This window comes from Varroa jacobsoni, unplaced genomic scaffold, assembly GCF_002532875.2.
Source record: "Varroa jacobsoni isolate VJ856 unplaced genomic scaffold, vjacob_1.0 scaffold_857, whole genome shotgun sequence".
NCBI lineage: Eukaryota > Metazoa > Arthropoda > Arachnida > Mesostigmata > Varroidae > Varroa > Varroa jacobsoni.
This window is the reverse complement of record NW_019213759.1, coordinates 169,834-190,177: the sequence shown is the minus strand read 5'-3', so window position 1 is coordinate 190,177 and position 20,344 is coordinate 169,834. Positions and strand designations below refer to the sequence as shown.

At 45.1% G+C, this 20,344-nt stretch overlaps 1 long non-coding RNA gene across 1 annotated transcript in view; it reads left to right on the top strand.

Moving 5' to 3' along the window:
* The window catches only part of LOC147752955 (uncharacterized), an 85,675-nt gene extending 65,850 nt beyond the window's left edge, over positions 1–19,825 (top strand). Inside the window, exon 3 of the long non-coding RNA XR_015312682.1 lies at positions 18,715–19,825. This is a non-coding gene — a long non-coding RNA (uncharacterized LOC147752955). The remainder of the gene's footprint in view (positions 1–18,714) is intronic.
* The last annotated feature ends 519 nt before the right edge of the window (positions 19,826–20,344 follow it).

Here is a 20,344-nt window from a genome sequence, read left to right as displayed (position 1 = left end):
TACCGCGACGCGACCAAAGCGTCTCTGTAATGTGCATGCATATGTAGCTAAGGCACGAACGAAGAAAGGGCTAAACGGTGTGAGAGGGACACGAACGAGAACGCTAGAAGGAAATGCCGATACGAGCGCCGAAGACGTTTGTCGGATGGGGAAGTATCAGTAAAGAGAAAATAGGCCCATGAGGAAAAGAGGAAGAATAAAGTGACAAAGCAGTCAAAGGGTACCATTCTCGTTCATTAATAAAGAAAGATTTGTTCGATATCACCTAGGTTTTCCACTGGCCTCCACAGAACGTCGTCGCTAATAGTGCTGGCGTCCCGCTGGAAAAATAGTATGAAAGTGTAAGTGATATATAGCATTGCGACAGCGAGAAATGTATGGATGCGCAATGTCAGAGCAAGAAAAATTTTCAATGAAAGGATGCCTCTTGCCGTTGCCGTTGCCTCTCCTATGCGACTCCAACCTGTACATGCCACAGAGCATCGGCTCGGTTCTCTTCTACCCTTACGTCGCTGTTTTTCTACACCTTCTTTTTTGCCGAAAGAAATCGATGACTTACGGCGCAGCACAGTCTGGCACGTACATGCATGCACAGTCCGACACAAAACCTTTGTGTTTCATCGCATGGGCTTGACGATGTCGGGCTCTGCTGTTTTGATGTGCGGCATCCTCTCTGATTCGTGTTGTGTCTTTTACTCGTGTTCTTTCTCCCCCCTCGCTATCTTTCCTTTCCTAAACAGTCGCTAAGCGTTATAACGCTACCGTAGAAACGAGACGCGTGCAGTCGTCCGAGTAGATTCGATGCTGCGTCCAACGCGATACAGTACGATGCTACATTCGTTCGAAAAAAAAAATGCCCTAAACAGCATCTGCCGCAAAAACAGAAAAGCTAAACGTACGCTTTTTTGGTAGCCGCCGTTACACCTGTTATGGTGGTTGCTGACGGCGTTAGATGATGATGGTGACGACGACGACGACGACGATGTTGTCATAGTTGCTTGGTAAGCGTCAAACGGGAAATGGCGAGCCAAGTTATGCAGTCGCTAGCGCGTCATGTCAACCTGCTCGTTGCATTATACGTATAATAAAAACGACGCGCGTGAGCTATAAAAAGGTATGATATTATATAATCAAAAAGTAATTTAGTAACTAGCAAAACGCCGGACTGCGCTTTTTGACAATGTTGAGTGGATTATGTAGTTGTTGTCGATTAGTCACAGGTCGAAAGAAGTCACACTCCTTATGTCAATTATATAGATGGGGATAGATACATTTTTCATATATGTAAGTACGCGCGCAAGATAAGCACTCGTTAGACTCGTTAGGTGTAGAAGGCCTGCTTTATATCAGAATATACCAGTATTAACCTCCAAAAAAAACCTCCAAAAAGGAATTTAAAAAAAAAAAAAAAAAAAAAAGAATATACCAGTATTAATATGATTGTTACGGTATTGTCTGAACAATGAAATGTTATCTTTCGATCGTGAATTTTACTAACAAACACAGAAAACAACGCTGATCAACCAATATATTATCCAATTCAGATAACGTGACGCAGCGCATCGTGATTAAGAGCACTCGATGCGCAAATGATGTCAGTAATAGCCTGTGTCGCCCATGTCCTATTGTGCATCATTAGATATCCACACTGCCAACAATCGTTTCAGCCCCACCACGCTTTGTCGTCGTCCCTTTGACGTTCTGGTGTCGTACGTCACTTGAATCCATGCCGCAACAAAGCTACAGGAAGGACGCACAGCTGACCCCCGGCAGACTGTGTCGCCACAACACCCCGAATCGGCAAGGTCCTTTTCGTCCAGTAGAGGACAATGGCTGACGCTTGTAATAATGTTGTGATAGAATTTCCTCCTCTCGATTTTGCTTGTGTGCGGCGATACGTTGTGGTGCAGTGCGTCTGCACCACCCGCGGAGTTTACGGGGGCTTTGCGATAGTCCTGCTAACTACGCCTCGACGTCCCCTGGACAATAGGCGGCACATTGGCTATTGCGACCAACTGGGTCACTTTTCTCGTCAGTTCGATGAGAGCATAGCGTTAGATAGTGGCGATTCTAGAATGCCTATAGGTCGAAATCTAATGCGTGGTCAGGCTTTACAGAAAGATAGCATTAACATTACGATCTTGCCGAGGCCAGACATCGAATCACTTCTGTATGCTCGAGTAAATTGCACGTCGTCTTCACAAAACCCGTTCTCAATAACGTGTTCATTTTTTTAGGGCGTCCACGGCTAGTGTTACTCGATCATTGTTAAGCCCTGTTTCTATAGTAAATCTTCAAGATACTGTGTTTTGTATACAAACACGAATTGAAAAGAAAAAAACATCTGTAATTCCTCTCTGTACTTTATCGAAAAGTAGACGGATAGCATGGCAAATCAGAACACCTCTCCCCCCACGCCCAAAAAATCAAACGGGCTGTCGATTCGGCAATCTGAGGCACACTGTCTGTTGACTGCTCGCGAATTTGCGCGTGAACATCCGGCAAACGGGTAGTAAAGTCCGTGAAAGGGAGCAAAAGAGTTGAGTGGCATTGTCCTTGAGGTTACTTCCGAGCGATAACGGTCCTACTGGATGCAACACCAAATAGCCAATATTGCAGCGATCGAAGCATTATGAGGCCGTGTTGCAACGCCTGATGATTGCGGCCACTTGTAAATTCGGCGTAAGAGCTAAAAAAAAAAAAAAAGAAAAAAAACTTCGCGATTCTACGATACGCAGTTCCCAACGGAAGCAGCTTCCTCGGCCCCGTTCGCACCATGTGTCTGTATTTAGTTTTTCGTTTATCGCTCTCAGTCTGCCCTAAGCAATTGGTGAATACTGTGCTAGGACAGGTCTTCCGCTGGCGGCTTGCAGAGAGCACTTTGCAACGGTTCCGAGCAAATTTGATCATTTAAGCTAGAAGAATAACTGTGTATTTGCCAGTATCACAAATACCAACATATCGCCCGAAATAGGCTAATGTGATAAAAGCGAAAGGACGAATTTCCAACGAAGCTAAGGCCCAACTTGTTACAGGCTTTTGCACCGCATTGTATTGTGCAGCAACACTGTTCCACGCACTATTCTGTGAAGTGTTTCCGTAACGATTCAGTAGCAACGCAATTGCCTATAAAATTTACGGACGCACTATGAAGTTCAAAGTGGGACACAAATATGTAATAGGGGCCTGGTGGCTAATGCCATGTTTTACAGCAGTAGGACTACAAACGTTATGTCTTAGACACAATCAAATAAATGTAACCGTAAGTTATATATCGTGAACAACAAGACCGTCACTGATTCAATTAAAAAAAGATGGCCTATCCCTTAAAAGAGAATGCCCACATTTCTTTACATAACTCCTATCCTCCAAGTGATCTGATGGCACTCCTTAGCACGTGGACCTGCTTATTGTTCGCTTAATAACTCAAATATTACGGCTGAGTCTAGCTCATTTTTACCGTTTACGGTTATGGGCAGTGTAGATGTACATAGACGATAGAGCACGAAGAGTCGGGCGCGCGGTTCTATCGAGCTTCTAGTCAGACTCACCTTGGAGAGGGTTTCCTCCTCGCCTTTTACGGGGTTCGATCCGAACCCCATGAGGAGACCAGGCGGTGTGCGTGGATGATGGGTAGACTAAAGCTTGAATCTCATTTTCTTTACCCGTTCACTGTAGTATTCCTATCGTGAACTATCAGTGTACTGTGGATTAAAAGTGCTTATTCTTTTGACATCCCGTCTTTGCCTTGTGGATAGTGGCGCTAGTTATGCTATAGTGATGAGTGGTAGAACGCACGAAGAAACCATGGAGAAGAGTACGCAAAAAACGTCTGCTTGAAAGAATAGTGTACAGTGGAGCTTATTATCGACACAATTGATTGTCGTTGCCAATGAAGAGCTTGCCAATTTGGCAGGTTGTTTCTGGTCTATAGAAGGAGTGGTCGATACAACATCGTTAATAGCTACTAAAAATATCAAAATAACGGTAGACAAATAAACCAACAATATTGCTTTTATGCAATTTGCGCATCTATAGGAAGGACTCGGAAATGAATAATAGGTCTGTATGAAGTTTCACTGAAAAACAGTCTGGGGGTGGTTCGATAGTTGTAAATCCAATTGTAATCGTTCGAGAGGAACTTCACCGACGATGACGACGCGTAAACTTAAATACATTTACATTTATTTATCGTCCGTACGCTTAGATACTCACGGATATATTATATAGAATTTAACAATGCTGTTTTTTTCTCTTTCCAGGTAAGTGACTCAAGACAGAATTCAGTGTTCCACAATAAAAGTGCATAGTTCACGTACTAGGACTAGTACAGAAATAGGACAAAACGTAGCCGATATTTATAAGGAATTTCTACTGTAGAAACAAGCGAATATTGGAACTTCCAGTAAAATACTGAACCCAAATATAGGTATATCTTTGACAAATAGCACTCTTACTATACTGAATCGTCTGCCGTTGACATTTTTTAAGCTAAGGCCCTGCCGTAGGACAGAATGGTCTTTCCGCAAGCGTCTCGTTGAATCACCATGTTGTATCATCATCGGAGACGACGGCAAGCGCGAATTTTCTCGGGATAGAGGGTAGTGGTTACATTTGTAAGCGTTGCTCTCAATTGGCTATACCCATAGGTTAGATATCGCAAAGAGAAAATGTTCGAACAATGAAATTCGCTTTTGATCCTACCCGCTACCGTTACCGACTCTGCTGTAAGTAGTTGTCCATATTTTGTGAGGAAACGCTGCCTGCTATCTGTCTTTAGGTGGCTTTTGCTGAACTTGGACGCTGAGCTCCGTCCGAGGTATCCTACCATCGGATACCGACCAGGCTAAAATTTCAGATCGATCGTCGATATTTGATGAGGTGTGGCTAGCGTCTTCGCTGTTCTTGCTACTGCCGAAGTCTACAGACGAATCTACCTCTCTGTATTGAGTTTAGCTACCTCAGTATGTACTATAGGTGGGTGCCGTTCGGATGCGAATGGCCGAACACTGACAACCTATATACATAAACGGGCTGATTCGGCGACTTTTCGGGGGCAATTGACCATCGAACGAGTATTTGATCTCAGGGCTGTCTTCACCTCTTGCTTGTCCAAAACCGTTTAAGGTTTAAATCGAAGTCGGTGCGGTATTACACAAGAATAGTATTGCAAGCACTGCTGCAACCACCCGACCGCTATTGCCTTTTCATTGCTTTGCCCTTGGCTACTGTGGCAAAAAGTCCCATTCGAAACCCATTTTTTTGGTTCAGCCCTCCAACCCTAAAACACGGTGAAGACCATATTTACTACTTGGCAGTTCTCTTCTGCGCGATCGTCACCGTCCGGGGTCGCTTCCAACAAAGTGGGCAGTGACTTTTCGTTGGTCATATCGGCATAGGTATTCGTTTCTCTCTCTATCCTGTTACTACGAGAGTCTAATCTATCATTTTATAACGACCGCCGGCAACGGAGTTAGTTATCGGTTATTTTGATTCATTATGGTAACATACGGAGCTACTTCTAAGGTCTCAATTAGCAGTGGCCTATTCGGTGCGTTCAATTGGCCATACTAAGTTTTATTTTAACCTGCCTTCTACAGTCGCCACTTGTCACAAGCGGAGAGAACGAATTCTAAAGACAACTTATGAAATAGGGTTCGATTTTACCATGTGCCTAGCTAGGATATTATTTACCGTTTGAAAAAACCGCGTTTTTTCTTAAAGTCCACACCATATAGGTTGCACGCAGATATTTCGTTGAGTGAGCCTCACGGTGCCTAGATTCTATGTACATATATCAACTTCTTCGCGACTGACCTTATATAGTTTTTGCTAATTTTGGCCGTGCGATTACACATGATAGCGTCTTCAGTATTTGTCATTGTGAAGATTTCTGCGGTGATTTTTATACAGCGAATGCAGCTGTTACATTGTCCCTTTTCAATCAGCAGCAGTAGTAACTGTTTACCGAAATACTATAATGGACTGAATATAATAGTGCCTTTAATATCAAAAGGCGTTAGCGTGATTTTACGGTATGCCACCGATTGAATAGGCTCTTCGTATCTTTTCTGTTGCCACCGGTTCATTAAATGTCAAATTTCCTTTCTGGAGGACAACATACATCCGATCCACGACGAACTCAGTAGTGGGACAGATCAGTTGGGTGATGGATCTGGGCTATATTCCATCTATTCCTCACTGGTTGCCTTCATCGCCTGTACGGCGTTGGCATAGGCCGCAGCACCGATATGACAACGGATTACTATGGCAAGGGCAGCGTACCTCTTTGTGGTGGCTGGACCGAAATTGCTAATGTTACCATTGCAGTTGACTACGACAGACTGTGCTGCCGTCCGGCTGTTTTTCTCATTTCGGCTTCGATTTTTATCCACACTAATATTTCATTTTCTCGCATATTCTTTCTTGGTATTTTCGCTAACTCTCTGTTATCGCAGAAAGAAAGACGAAAAAACGAGTCGTCCAAGTCTTCCTTTCCCCCTTTAGAAGAGAAAACTGGGGTCAGCTGAAGACCCACTTGGGTTCTTTCACGCCACAAAACCGCCACCCAGGATCAAACGTTTCGTGGATATATATGTATATAAGATAGCATGGGGACAAATGATAGAAAGAAAGCAGACCAGGATCTGCGAAATGACTGGCACGAGCGCAGGGCGGCAGTAGGACGCTACCAAGATCACCGAACTCCAAAACCTTTACGGCCTTGTATATCAGAATATATACGTTTATTCGCTACGCAATTAGCAGATCATCTCTACACCCAATAGCAAAAAACATGTACGCCCTTATCAACATGTCACGACGCCTGCTTTTTGCCCTACCTCGGCCGCGCTTCATGAGGCCGTGCCGCTTTCGATTGGTATCTCAATCATTTTTTTCGCAACGATGCAAGGCAGCTATAATTCCGCAGTGGTCTTCATTTGCTCCGCGCATTATTGTGGCTTTCGTATAGAAAAACTTCCGGTCTCAAAGCTTTATCGGCTATGCCGCGCCGGACCGACTCAAATGACGGATTTTGGCGTTCGCGTCACCACAGAGGAAGTGGCGCACAAGAGAGCGAGTGGAAGACAAGTCCAGCACGTCGATTTAAAAACCCATGCGGGATGTGGGTCTACGTGAGACTAGAAGAAGCATGGCTTCTCGCGCAGTTTGTCTCCTATCGTATGAACAGCTGCAGCGGCATTGGCAGACTCAAGTAATGGAGAAATGGGTCGGAGTCTTTGTCGACGCTATATTAACCATGTGGCAAATGGCAAGACAGACTGTCTAATTACATATATATATATATGAACTGTGGCTCTTTCCGTACGCATAATGTATTGCGCTACCCGTGGGGGCATAGCAGTCATGTAGTAATGACTGCACGGCAACTGCACCAGTGCATCGCGAATCTGCTGAACACGACGTGCGTGGAGAGGCATAATTAGAATAATCCTCATTACTATCTTTGAAGTATTTAGAGAAAAAATCATTATCATTGCAAAGGTAAAAAAATGTATCGTACTATTTATGGGTGCAGTTGTTCAGAACGTACTATTAATTGTTAATGTAGGTTAGCTGAGCCTTTGCAGAACTGAGCTCACCCCAGTGATGATTCAAGCACCGGCCTGTCTGCACGAATTTAATGATTGACCCTAAAGATTGGTGCCGTTCAATCATACCTAGCAAAGGAAATAATCGGAATCTCTCGATTGTAGTAGAGTATACGTTATCCGGCCAGCATTTACTCCCTGGTCGAATGTTATTTTAACAGTTATCTGGAATCGATTGCCTTTGAACTACTGTATCTCCTTAAGAACTACACTTCAGATAGTTCATAGGCACTAAAGGCCACAAACTATTGATACAACACATCCTCAAACCAACAACAGCTGAAAAAGAAACAATTATACTTAACCGCTATTTCCAACTTTGTTTATCTGTTCCTAACCATGCCTGTATCAGAAAAAAAAACAAAAAAAAAAAGCGAAGATTAGACCGACGGAGTGGTTTAAACGACGGCCAATATGTTCAGCCGACCTGAAAGACCTTGAGATGTAGCGTGTAAAATTCCCGCATCGGACTGTGTGAATTCGTGCGATAATCGTACTTGAGTCTACTTACTATTATTACTAACTACATAAACGCGTCAGCATCTCGTCTATTGGCGAAACATAAACATGACCATATACGGTCGCTTGATAGACACGTCGCTGCGTTTTCGTTTGCTTGATTCGTTAGCTCAGTCAATGCAAACTCGGTCAAACCTGTTGCTGTCTATGCTGATGATGACGATAATCATCGTCATAGTAGAACCAGGTCTATTGCTTCCCCCGTTGAAGGAAGACGACGACGACGACGACGATGACGACGACGACGACGACGACGACGACGACGACGACGACAACGACGACGACGACGACGACGGCGACGACGACGACGACGACGGCGACGACGACGACGACGACAACGACGAGTATCAGGCAGGCGGAAACCCCGTTTCTACCCAGTTACCCATTGACCAACTTAGAGCTATGCTGCCGTCTGCGTCGTCACAGCCACCGTTTCTGCTGGCTTTGCCATTGCCATGGCAGAGTTTAGCAAGTATTTGCTGTCCACGAGTATCAGATGTGTGTGTTATGGTTAGAGAACGCTGGCGTTCAATAACAGCGGCAGTGCTCTCCAGTCGCAGCGTTGAGCTAGTTAACTATCTGGCTGGTTAGGCGACGCTAGCCGTGACGACGTTGAGCTGATGCTAAGTAGCAATGAGGCCGGCAAGTTCGCTAGCGGCTGGCCACCGAAAGACAGCGCTTGGACGTGTTTTTCTTGTTGCTACTACCGTTACTGACGCTGTTGTTGCATCGGTCCGTTTGCCGATGATGGGCAAACGATGCAACAGCAGCGGGCACAAAATGGAAACATTGTTATGTTTTAGTTATTGGAGACGATGTAGAAAACTCGCTTTGGTTTTACCGACGAACCAAGAGTTAAGCGGAATCTAACGAGCAGCGAACGAAACGAAAGAAGATACGACGAGACAGAGATGCTCACTTGACGGAAAGAAAGGATGAGAAACCTAACCTAACTATTCTTACCGTTATTCCTATTGCTCGATTCGTTAATAGTCATGCCGATTTGCCGACGTCGATCACACCAACGCTCGGCCATCGCGTCCGCTAACCGCAACATCAACGGCAGCGATATGAGATATGCATAATAGGTATGGTGGTCAGCCAGCCTTCAAACTGCTCCTATAATTTAACACAGAGCCCCATTCAAACGGGATGTATGTATTGACAGCGCTGGTAGAAGACATTTTCGTTTGTCGGCCGGCGTACACATCGGGCCAACGTCGAACGAGTGGCGGGAAATTACGAAACAGTACCAATACAAATAGCTGATTGTCACACACGGGATGAGATGGAAACCTTTTAGAGGTCATACCCACACTCCGCAAGGGTGGTGACATTTCTTTCCTTTGCGCAACTACGCTGCGACCACAGCTGCTGTTTCTTGTCCTGCCGTTACCACGATGGCTGCCGCCGAAATAGCTAATGCCGCCATTGAAACAGCCGTAACGCTACGAGCTTGCCTAGAGATGCATCGCAGCAAGAGTGCGATGGACAAACCGCAAACCAATGGACACGGCTAAGACAGACGCATACTGTCTACGTCCCTATACGGGCACTGGATGACGGCGATTATGTATTGGGGCTTCAGCCTGTCAACATTCTGACCGCGGTAAGCTTATCGCTGAGTGACTGCTAGCGCCGGCCACGGAAACGAAACCTATTCCGCCATTTTGAAGTGACACCTACATTTAGCGGACACGCTTTCTCCTGGTGACCCCTGTATCATGCTGGCAATATTCGCTGCTTAGTCGGTCGTATAGAACGGATAGCGGGTGTGCATTCTTCTATCACCGCCTTGGTAGAACAAGCAGGTGAGGAAACATCGTTCTATGCGCGTCGAAATGGCTCGTCCTAAAAAGTTCCAATAAGAAGCAATGTATGTAGTAAGTAGTCGATTTTATGGGGTCGTCGACGTGACAACTCAATGAGGAACTTTCTAGCTGAGCTGCATGCAAACTGTCGCTGATCACGTCCGAAGATCACAAATGCATACGTATCCGACTGGGTGAAGGAAAACAAGGCCACATGAACGCAGCACATTACAGCTTCTTAACTGTGGCATTTTCGACGCTGGGTCACAGCCCAACTCTACTGAACAGTTTTGTTTCTTCGCCGGTACGCAGCCAATATCCAACCCGCACTCCTGTGAGTCGGATTCACACAAATACTTTCAGTTGATACAGCCGGCAATAAAGAATCAATCATTTCAGCCGTAGATCTTAATATCAATACTGCGATTCTCACATATAGTGCTAGTAGCATCGTTACCGAGTTTTAGATCAATTCATTCGGAATCGCGGGAAAAGTGATCCGAGTAAGAGCTGGTCAGAGCGGCCCAGAGTAAATCTCAGCAGAAGAAAATTCTTCTATCGTTGTTGTTGTTATTATTATTGTTGTTGTTGTTGTTGACACTGTTATTGGGCGGTTGGGGAGCGCATGGCTTTTTATTGTTGTTTACCGCTCGTTCGTTCAGTTCTTATCATCTGGCTCAGCTGTTCATCGTCAGGGGGAAAGGTGTCCAGGTTAATGGCACCTCCTTGGACTGTCGAAGTGCTTCTGATCATAGATCAAAGTCTGTGAAAAATGACATTTTTCATCACGCAGAGCTCTCTAGTGCCCGGCCGCTAGATCAGATTTATAGTCAGTGTTGTTTCTTGATTTTGTCAGTCAAAACGCGCGTGTCGAGGACGCGTGAAACGGCTGTGCTGGTTAAATCTGCAAGCAACTAGTGAAGTTGACGACAGTCGCAACTAAAGGCCAAGATTACTGCTTCTGTACTAATGTTCGCTGCAAGCCCCGTTACAATGGCTGCGATCAATTAAATCGCCTTTCAATCATTGGCGTGTCCTTTATCTGTTGAGTGAAGCATTCGGGTACAATGGAAATTCGCTAGTATCTTGTAAACAACATGACCACCGGGCGTCCGATACGCAAAACACCTTGACTGAGATAAGGTTCGCGAAAAAAGATACGAACTCTTCGCAGTGATATATAGGGGACTTTTCCAAATGATAGGTCTTTGTCTACACCAACGGGTCAAATCGGGCTATACCGCCCATCCAGATCCACATCATTTAAATTCATTCAAGAAGAACCGGAAGCGAAACCATTGAGAAGAACGCGTGCAAATCTTAGACTTGCACTTTTTTCAGTTTTAAACTTATAGAAATTGTACGACAGAGAGAGAGAGAGAGAGAGAGAGAGAGACGGGATGAATTAGGACATTGAGATCTAGGAGTTCGAACTCACTTTGAGCCAGTGAAACTTGCACAGTCCTACTTGTCGTTGTCTTTCGCTTCGGAAGATAGGGACGACGACCTTATAAAAATTCAAATACCAAACAGCTTCACCTTATCCGTACCTCATCCCTAGTTATGATGTGGGGCGACAGCTAGCACAGGACCGCGAACCACTTTCTACTATTCCCTGGCCTGCAGCCACTTTCGTTGCTATGCTCGAAGCTTTCGTTGCTGACTCGAATCCGTGCGCGCAATGTCTTTGTGCCATGGCATCAGAAGGCGGTAGCAGCCGAGATATGAGGCGGACATGCGGCAAGGGGTGGCAGGAGGGGATACACTTTCAATTAATCATACCGCTGACAGAAGTGTGTCGGTGCAGAGCCTGCCAGGTTCTGGTGACTAGTAGACTAGATGCGTCCGAGAATGAACGTACAAGCCGAGGCCGAACATTCAAACACAAGCGAATGGCTTGAACTTGGGGCACAATGACTATTGGGCCAACGAAACCTGGAGTTGATGGGACCCAGACTTGTGGAGGTGGTAGACAAAGTTTGCAAAAGTATTCTTTCACTACAACGAGGCGAAAAGGAGATGGAGCCGGCGGCCAGCGCCAGAACGACGATGAGTCAAGGCCGAATGGGTACAGTGACGCGTCGGCTGCCGCTACTACTGCTTCTGTTGCTGTAGCGGTTACACGAGCAGAATTCATTCAGAAACTATTGCTACTACTAATACAACTACCCCCGCCGTTACCTTGGGCTCGACAAGAATTAGATGAGGCTCGACACCAGACGACAGCGAACAGAATGGGACATCAATAAACGACAGCAGAATGAGATCCATCTCCGTCACCTCGTTGATGCCTACCGAGCTCTGTTCGTGTGTATAGAATACAATCGTCGATTGCATGTATGTGCTCACGAGTATGATGAGCCAACATAATAAGTGAGCTCACACACAGGTCGACATAACATGGCCGATACACAGAACTTTAGATATAATTTTGTTTATTAATACGTCCCATAATGATATCCTCAAGGTTATGTGATTTCAAGTGATGGACATAGCTATTATGTAACGGTATCTCGGAAATAAAGTGATTGGTAAGCCTGCGTTCGAAGGTTATCGACCTATAGGGGCCTTTTGCCATGAAGTAACAATATCTCAACTGAAAATATTGTTGCGTTCGTCGCACCGTTGTAACAGTCTCGATATTATCTAATCGATTCGACCGGAGATCGTTCTATGTCGGTATCCAATGCCACACGAAGATACGCCCCAGCTAGTGTACCTTAGCGCCTCCATTCACTCACGCGAATGTGCGCCGGGTACGCGGTTAACGTCCACATTTAAGTTGTCATAGAGTTCGTGTCGCACGTACGCCATAATTGATAATATAGCATCTATTTTTCTAATTTCCACGAAGCAGTCTTCGTGGGCAAGTCAGTCTGCATAACGTTCCATAGCGACTGTCGGATAAGCAGCCGGCATCCAGCTGGTTCGTTTTACAAGCTTTTAACGCGTCTGTCACTGGGGCAATAATAATATGTAGATGAATGTCTAACTACTGCTATTGTCTCATTTGTTTGGTCCACCAGTCAAGTCATACTATATTTTTACACGATTCTCCGGATCAAAGGTTGGACGTTATGCAAAAATACTGGATAGTAACGGACCCGTTTTTGAACAACGCCGGCAACAACATCTTTACGGTTAGTATCAAATTGTCATGGTGATGAATGGCAGCGGTCCGTTCGGAAGGCGAACTATTAGCTAGATGCCGAGTATTGGCCTTTTTCTCACTTTTGGTGCGTCGTGTCGACGCAATGTTTAAATAGTAGCACGATGAACGGCTGCCACGGGCCGGGCGTCTGCCCCGGTGGTTTAAAATGGATTGCTTGTGCGGCAATACGGCGGACGGTTAGGGCTTGTGTTACAAAGTATCATATAAAGATACAATGACGTAATATCTCTAGCGATTCTCGAGAGCCTTGAAAAGGCCGGACGGGGTGGGCGAGGAACCGTTATTTCTGGCGCTATAGTTGTTGCGTAACCAACGTACAATCTTCGGTCGCGTTGCTCACCGCATGCTCCAAGGGGTCAAGATGATAATATGGCGATGTAACGACGAGTGATACGCCAGGACGAAGAATAAACCATATTTGCTTTTTTTTTTTTATAGCTGGCTCGGCAGCACCTACAGTACTGTGAAGATATTGAATTCGGAAGCAGGTCGACAACGCTGACACATATGAGCGAACAGGTCGAAGGACTGAGATGAAGCTATCACGAAGCGGATATCTGAAAATTAACCTCAACACTTCAGTAGTACTGATATTTTTTTATCGTACACGTTGTGAGAATCGTGAAAAAAATCACACAGTAAATATGATATACTTGATAAATTTCATAAAACGGTGCGAAGTATTAAATCACTTTGATTATGGCGTTGCGCAGCGCCTTCACCAGTCAGCTCGATTCTTTCTCTTCAATGTTCGCTAGGATCTCGCCAAGGCTTTTTGTATTTACGATGTTTGACCCATTTCAATGGACAGCCAACACATTTATTACAATATTATCCCTAATCCCTTGTGGAAGACCTAGTGTCAGGTTCTTTACACGAATTGCATTTTCGTTGCTGCTGTATTAAGCCGGCCTGACTATGGGTGAAATTTGTCCTAGCTGTGTTAAAAGGTTGTCGTCCACTAGAAAACTATCGTTGTTATCTATTTCTTCTAGCTCGTTCGCTTGCCACTGAATCACAGCATTGGAATAAATGGTAACCGACCGTTAAAGCCTGTACACAGTCACTGTTCAACTATATAGTCGCTTGTCTGCCTGCCGCCCACATCCACTTGATAACACCGTATAGACCAGTTTGGTAACATTGTCACTTGGCGTCGTTACATGTGCGACATAGTCGGCAGGCCGTTAAAGGCCCCTTGATCTTCAATCGGCTATTACCTGCTACAGGTATATTCTCTATCACGGGCTGGATAACACCGGAGGTAGGAAAATATTAGATATAGCTTGAAATGCCTTTCAGGCCTCATTTATAGATGACCTGTACTAATTGCTTACTTTAACCATTCAGCACTGCATCGTACACCTGAAATGCCTTGCGATAGATAGACTGTCTGTTTTACGACAGACCACCCACACCTCACGGGTTCTCTGATGAGATTTGGTTGATTCGTTTCACATACGCGCGTCTATTACCCTCTAGCTTCAAGCGCTGTTAGTGCCAGTGCCACGTGTACCGTCTCCCTAGCGCCAACAAACACGTACGGCGCCATCGCGTCTCTTAGATTCCAGACCCACTGGCATCATGAGTTTGGTGGGACGGTTACAAAGTCTTCATAGGTCGCTAGCCAGGTGCAGCTGCCGATACCACCATACGAATTGTTGTCATTTGCGCTTAGTCGACTCCACGGCATCGACTGAGCGCTAATTTCTTTGTTACGTACAAAAGGAATACGGGTTTCCGCATCGACACTGAAGGCAATGAGAAGGGGAGGCCGTGACGACTACTACCTCAGCCTACACAGGCCTCTTTTTGCAATGGCAACAGTGCCGCCGCGAGAATTGCTATCCTCTCCCGGCAGCTTCTATAGGGCTTGATCTCTGGCGACCAGCTATCACCGTCTACCCGATAACGTGTGTGTTGTCTACTTTCCCGTCGTCGCCTTCTTTTTATTGTATTTGTGCCTTGGTAACGTTACGGTTGTTGCTGCTGTGCATCATCTCATTACTCGGCTGAGCAGCGCCAACGGCTGACGCGACGCTTACGCTGTGGCCTTGAATTATTTCTCTGTCTGTCTGTCCACTGCTGGCGCTATTTCACGCTAGCTAACTACGCAACTTACGGAACGTCGGCCGCTTGCAATGAAACACCTAAATATAGTGGTAGCAAGCTCTGCAAGGAAAAAAGAAAAGTGCTGCCACCACGGCCGGCGTTCCGCCATGCCCGTTGCAGTCGAAGCTCTGGCCTTTCGAGGGCCTAGGTGGTTGTTGGAAGTAGAGCAAAGGAAAAAGATAGAAAGAGAAATGTAGTTGGTGAAAAACGCAAGTAAGAAACATACTTATTGCGATAACAAGAGAGACAAATCTATTAGATGGATCGTGTAATATGTGTTTCGTTAGCAACGCACGGCAAAACGCCATAACCAGTTCGCCAGGGCCGGCAAGACACATTGGTATCTTGTCCGATGGGCTGCGAGTCAGCCCGCCGCACTTTTCTTCTGTTAACATTGCCGTAGCCGTTGACACAGGCCAATCCAAGGTCACGGGCACTTCATGATGACACCAAAGAATCAGCGCGCCCCGTGGACCGTTCTGATTTGTGTCGACAACTCAAGCCAAGCGAGGTTACGAGCTCGCAGAGAAATGCGTACCATCTATCATATAATCTAGATTCGATCAATGACCCGTAAATTGACAGAAACGGCACAACGAATAGGTGTCTACGGCACCTACCGCCGCATACATGCTAAATAATAGTACACATATAATCCGTGGAAGTTGGGTTGCTTTGTGGGTGCGGCCATTGGACGCTCGCCGTCGCTCTCGTGCCAGCTCGAGACATCTTCCATGCGCCTTCTCACTTGACGCATGATTAGAGCGACTGTGGTGAGCAGGTGATACAGGATAAGAGATATACCTGCCAGGACAGAAATCGCTATGGGGCAAATATTGAACCGAACGGCGGACCGCAAGCAGCGATGCTTCTTGTCCCTGTTGTAGTCTAGCCAAAAGGCAGATATGGCCGCATACGACGGGTCGCTAGAATGAAACGATTATATGTGACGGTTAGCTGGGATGTTCGTGGATGAACGCTATCGCAGAAGCCTGATTGTAACTTGGGTTATTTTTAGACGTTTTAGCTCGCTTTCATTTGGTGTGACCAGGTTATCATCGGTGAATGTGTGTCAGATGCTAAAGGAATGATGATGGGTAACAGACAACGTTAGGGTAAATAGGGGTAATTAACCTATAATCATAACTATTAGCTAATGAAAAATTGTACGTAGCCATGAGGTATATCTGAAAAGCAGCTACAGAAGTTGTATACTTTCGGATCAAAATAGAAAAATTACTTAATACGTTTACATCGAAACGCTCAATCGACTTCCAATTGGCTATGCAAGCTGCCTGTGGCAAAACAGGTATGGCACTGGGAAGTTAAAGGACAATTTTAAATATATATAAATAATTTCCAAAGAAACAGGTACTATGTAGGTATACGCCGGAAACAAAGGTTTTATTTTAGTTCCGCTTCCAAGTGAGACGGCTAATAACAGATGTTACCGTTCCGAGACGCTGTCGCTGAAGTTGATGCGATCGCCAGTATAATTGATACGCAATATCGGTCTAACATATCATCGCCTCGGACTGCCTCGGCCCTCCTGTCTGGCCTTTCCTCTTTAGCTCGATTCACGTTTTCCTTTGAATTACAGAACGCTGTCGAATTCTATAAACCGATTGTGCCATTGAGGTGATGCCTGCAAAGATGTCGCCGAGATGCTGTTTCGCTCGACCTGCCTGTCTGACAAGTAGTCGCAGTCCACAGTAGCGATTACGCTAATATCTTTCGTTCAAAGCCGTAGATGCTACCATTCCACAGGTGGCCTGGCGTTACCAACGCTATTTTCGCCGTCGTCCTGCGTATGTTGCCACCCTCCACGAGCGTTCCTGTCACAGCGAAGGTAGAGCAAATGAGACTGTACGGAAATCACCATCAGCCCCGGGTGGCCAGTTGCGGTTCACGATCCGCATCAGAAATCGTCTGGTCCTGGCTCGGCAGCCAGTGGGTCGTTTACGGTTGGTGGCAGCGGTTCTGTCGCCTGGAGAAACGATTTAAAATCGCCTTACTTAATAAAGATTTTATCCCTATGTAATGTGACCTCGCCTGTGTTCGGTCCACAAGCAACTACAGTGGGATATTAACGAGCTGTTAAGTGTTTTCCTGATACTGACTTGATGAGTTTGATTTGAAGAATATACTAAGTGGACTACAATGTAAGATAGTAACACCTGACAACAGGTGCTTTGTTAGTCGCTGGCCACGTATGCATCGTAACGGCCAGTATGATGCTAGATCTGTTTTTGTTTTTATCAGTCAACACCAAGCGGTTCGTATCGCAGTGCAGCATCAATTCAAATAGTTGCCTAATATCTTTCGCGGAAAAACGGAGCGGGACAAAGTTTCTTTCATTCTATTCATCGTCCGTTGCTCGCATTATATCTACTACCAAGATACATAATAGTACTACACTGTAGCAGTCAGTTAAGGAATAGAAGGTAACAATGCAATGAACGGGGGCTTCTGCGCAGAAGATATGTATAGCGAAGTGAAATTTTCACGTAGACCAAATGACAAAGAGACAAACAGATCGAACTTGTACTTTTTTTGACTGGTTAGTCATTGACAGGAAGCTCAATGGCGAGATCCTTTCTTGGCATCGAGCTCGCCGACGCGGTTGCCACTAACGATAAAAGTAGCAGAGCTGACAGCAGCGGCAACCGGGTTGTAACTACCAGCTCAAATCGTTGGCGGGGCAGCGGCGGTCGTGACGTTATGTTACTTCACTCGTATCGCATCTTCATTTATGCACACCTTGACACGTTTATCCAAGAGTTTCACAGACCAAGGATAATAAATGTCGCTGACTCTGCTATCGTTGATGGTGTCAGTCACTCGTTTGGTTTGGGAACGAAAAAAGAGAACTAGAATAGGGACGAGCGAACCTTAACCCTACTTCTTGGAAATACGCGGGCGGATGCGTCTGCTTTGGCGAATTTTACCGCCACATGTACCACTGTGCCCGCTATCATTGCCTGTCCGAATAGAATATTATGTTGCTGACCTTGCTTCTACGACGGCCACTAGCTACGCTAACTAGCATTGTTTATACAACCGAGTAGCGGGTAAAGCAGCTCTGCCGCTATGCTGCTGAAAATCTGACTAAAATAACTAACTAGGGCTACTGGAAGTGGGAATAAGAGTAGCAGTAACAGCGGGGGTCGTTGAGATATGTACGCGCGCATACAATCGGTCCCTTCATGCTAAAGACTTGAAGCCTTGTACCGTACCGATGAGAAGCCAGCCGCTTCTGAAGAGATATGCTACAGGCTGAACTACGACCCGAAATGAAATATCTAGGTAATATACTATTATATGATATCGTTTTCGGCTCTTTTTCAAGGCCAAGATGCCTTACAAGGGTATCATGCCAAGGGCAGCTGCATGGCACTTATGCAGGGTGCGCGCGGCTGTTCGATACTATACGAATGTACATGTTGCACGTACTTCCATAACTGACACTAATATCCAAATCTTTCAGTTTGCCTCGGAATCGGTTGCTGTTAGGCTAACAGAGACTGTGGGTACCTGCTATCAAGAGGAATGATGCTAGCCAAGCAGATTTGGCCTTTTGTCACCATCGTCAAGAATATGCTAGCACGTAAAAGACCGCCAAAGCCAAAACCTATTGACTCTGTTACTAGTCAATGGCCTGTCGAAAACGGGTCTCGGATAGAGACAAATCTCTGCCAATGACGTAGAATGAAGAAAAGGGTTCGATTTGAGAGTTCTCGTAGGAATACCCAAAAGCAAAGGTTCATTAACACACCGATCACCGGATCTGTGTGATGGCTGGAATCTTACATAGTGCGCTAGATCATCGGTGCTCGCCAAACAAAAAACACATCAGCATATCATTGAAGGCTACCAGCTAAATAGTTAGAAAGTATGTAACTTGTTCCATGTGTGGCCGATTTTCGTCAATGCTTCCCTATGTCGGTTGTTGAAAAAAACGTGAATATCTGGAACAGTAAAGCGATCTTACCTCAATCGTTATTTAGTATTCGAATTTAACAAAATGTGGAGCCGTTTTTTATACTACGGTTCTAGTAGACAGATCGAACTACAAGGCCATACACGTAATAATCCAGACGGCAGGATGATACAAAACAGAGTGTAAAGATGGCGCCACTGCAATAAATACCATTTTACTATCTAAGCTATTAGAATTTTTTTTTTTTTTCTCTGGCTCGGTATCAATGCCTATTGAACCGTGTTTCGAATTTCTTATTCTTCCGAAGATTTATTAGAAAGCCATTGATGTTGAAAATGCTATAGCGAGTAAGTATTTCTAATTGGGAAACACTGAATTAGAAGATATACATTTTATTGGTATATATGTTCTATTGGCTCTATGTGGGTACAATCGTCTGTCATATGAATTTTATGACACTTTCTGCTTGATGCCAGTTTGTTGGTAATTTCCTTACCGATCTGTGTTGTCTCAACGGGTTTTCACTAACAGTAGATGCTTAATAATCACTACTGGCCAACTATTGTAGTTTCTATTTACCCTACAGAAGGTCTATGGTGTATCTTCTCGGTCGACGAGTACGGCTGCGCCGTAAAACTCAATTATGTAACAGGCAATAGTAACTGCCATCTCTTCGTTGGCTCTAAAGTTCGGAAAGCTTACGTTACGTGCGATAATAACTAATACCATAATATATTTAACATCAAACAAAAAGTGTACTCAATGCGAAATTAATAAGGCTAACATTTAATTAAAAAATTCAAAATCAAAGTTTTTTCAATAAAGATTTACGCAGTATACGGTAGAGGGAGAAAAGCAAAAACGCATAGAAAAATAGCAAGCTCTTTTTCAGTTTCGGCCATCGGCACTAACACAGGCCGGTACACTTACCGGCTCGGATTTTCGATGATTTCCCAGTTAGCTGTACAAATCACAATCGTTCTTTCTAGCGAAGTATTTTCCAAGAGAAGGCAACATATCTTACCTTTAGTGAGAATAGATTTCCTCTCCACGTGGCATCATCAGCTAGGTAATCCATTAAGTACAGAGTATCCGATCAGAAAGGGTAGGCGTATCCAGGTGAAGAGACAAATTTAGTGCCGTCATAAAGTCAGCGATAGCTATTATATCCAGCGAG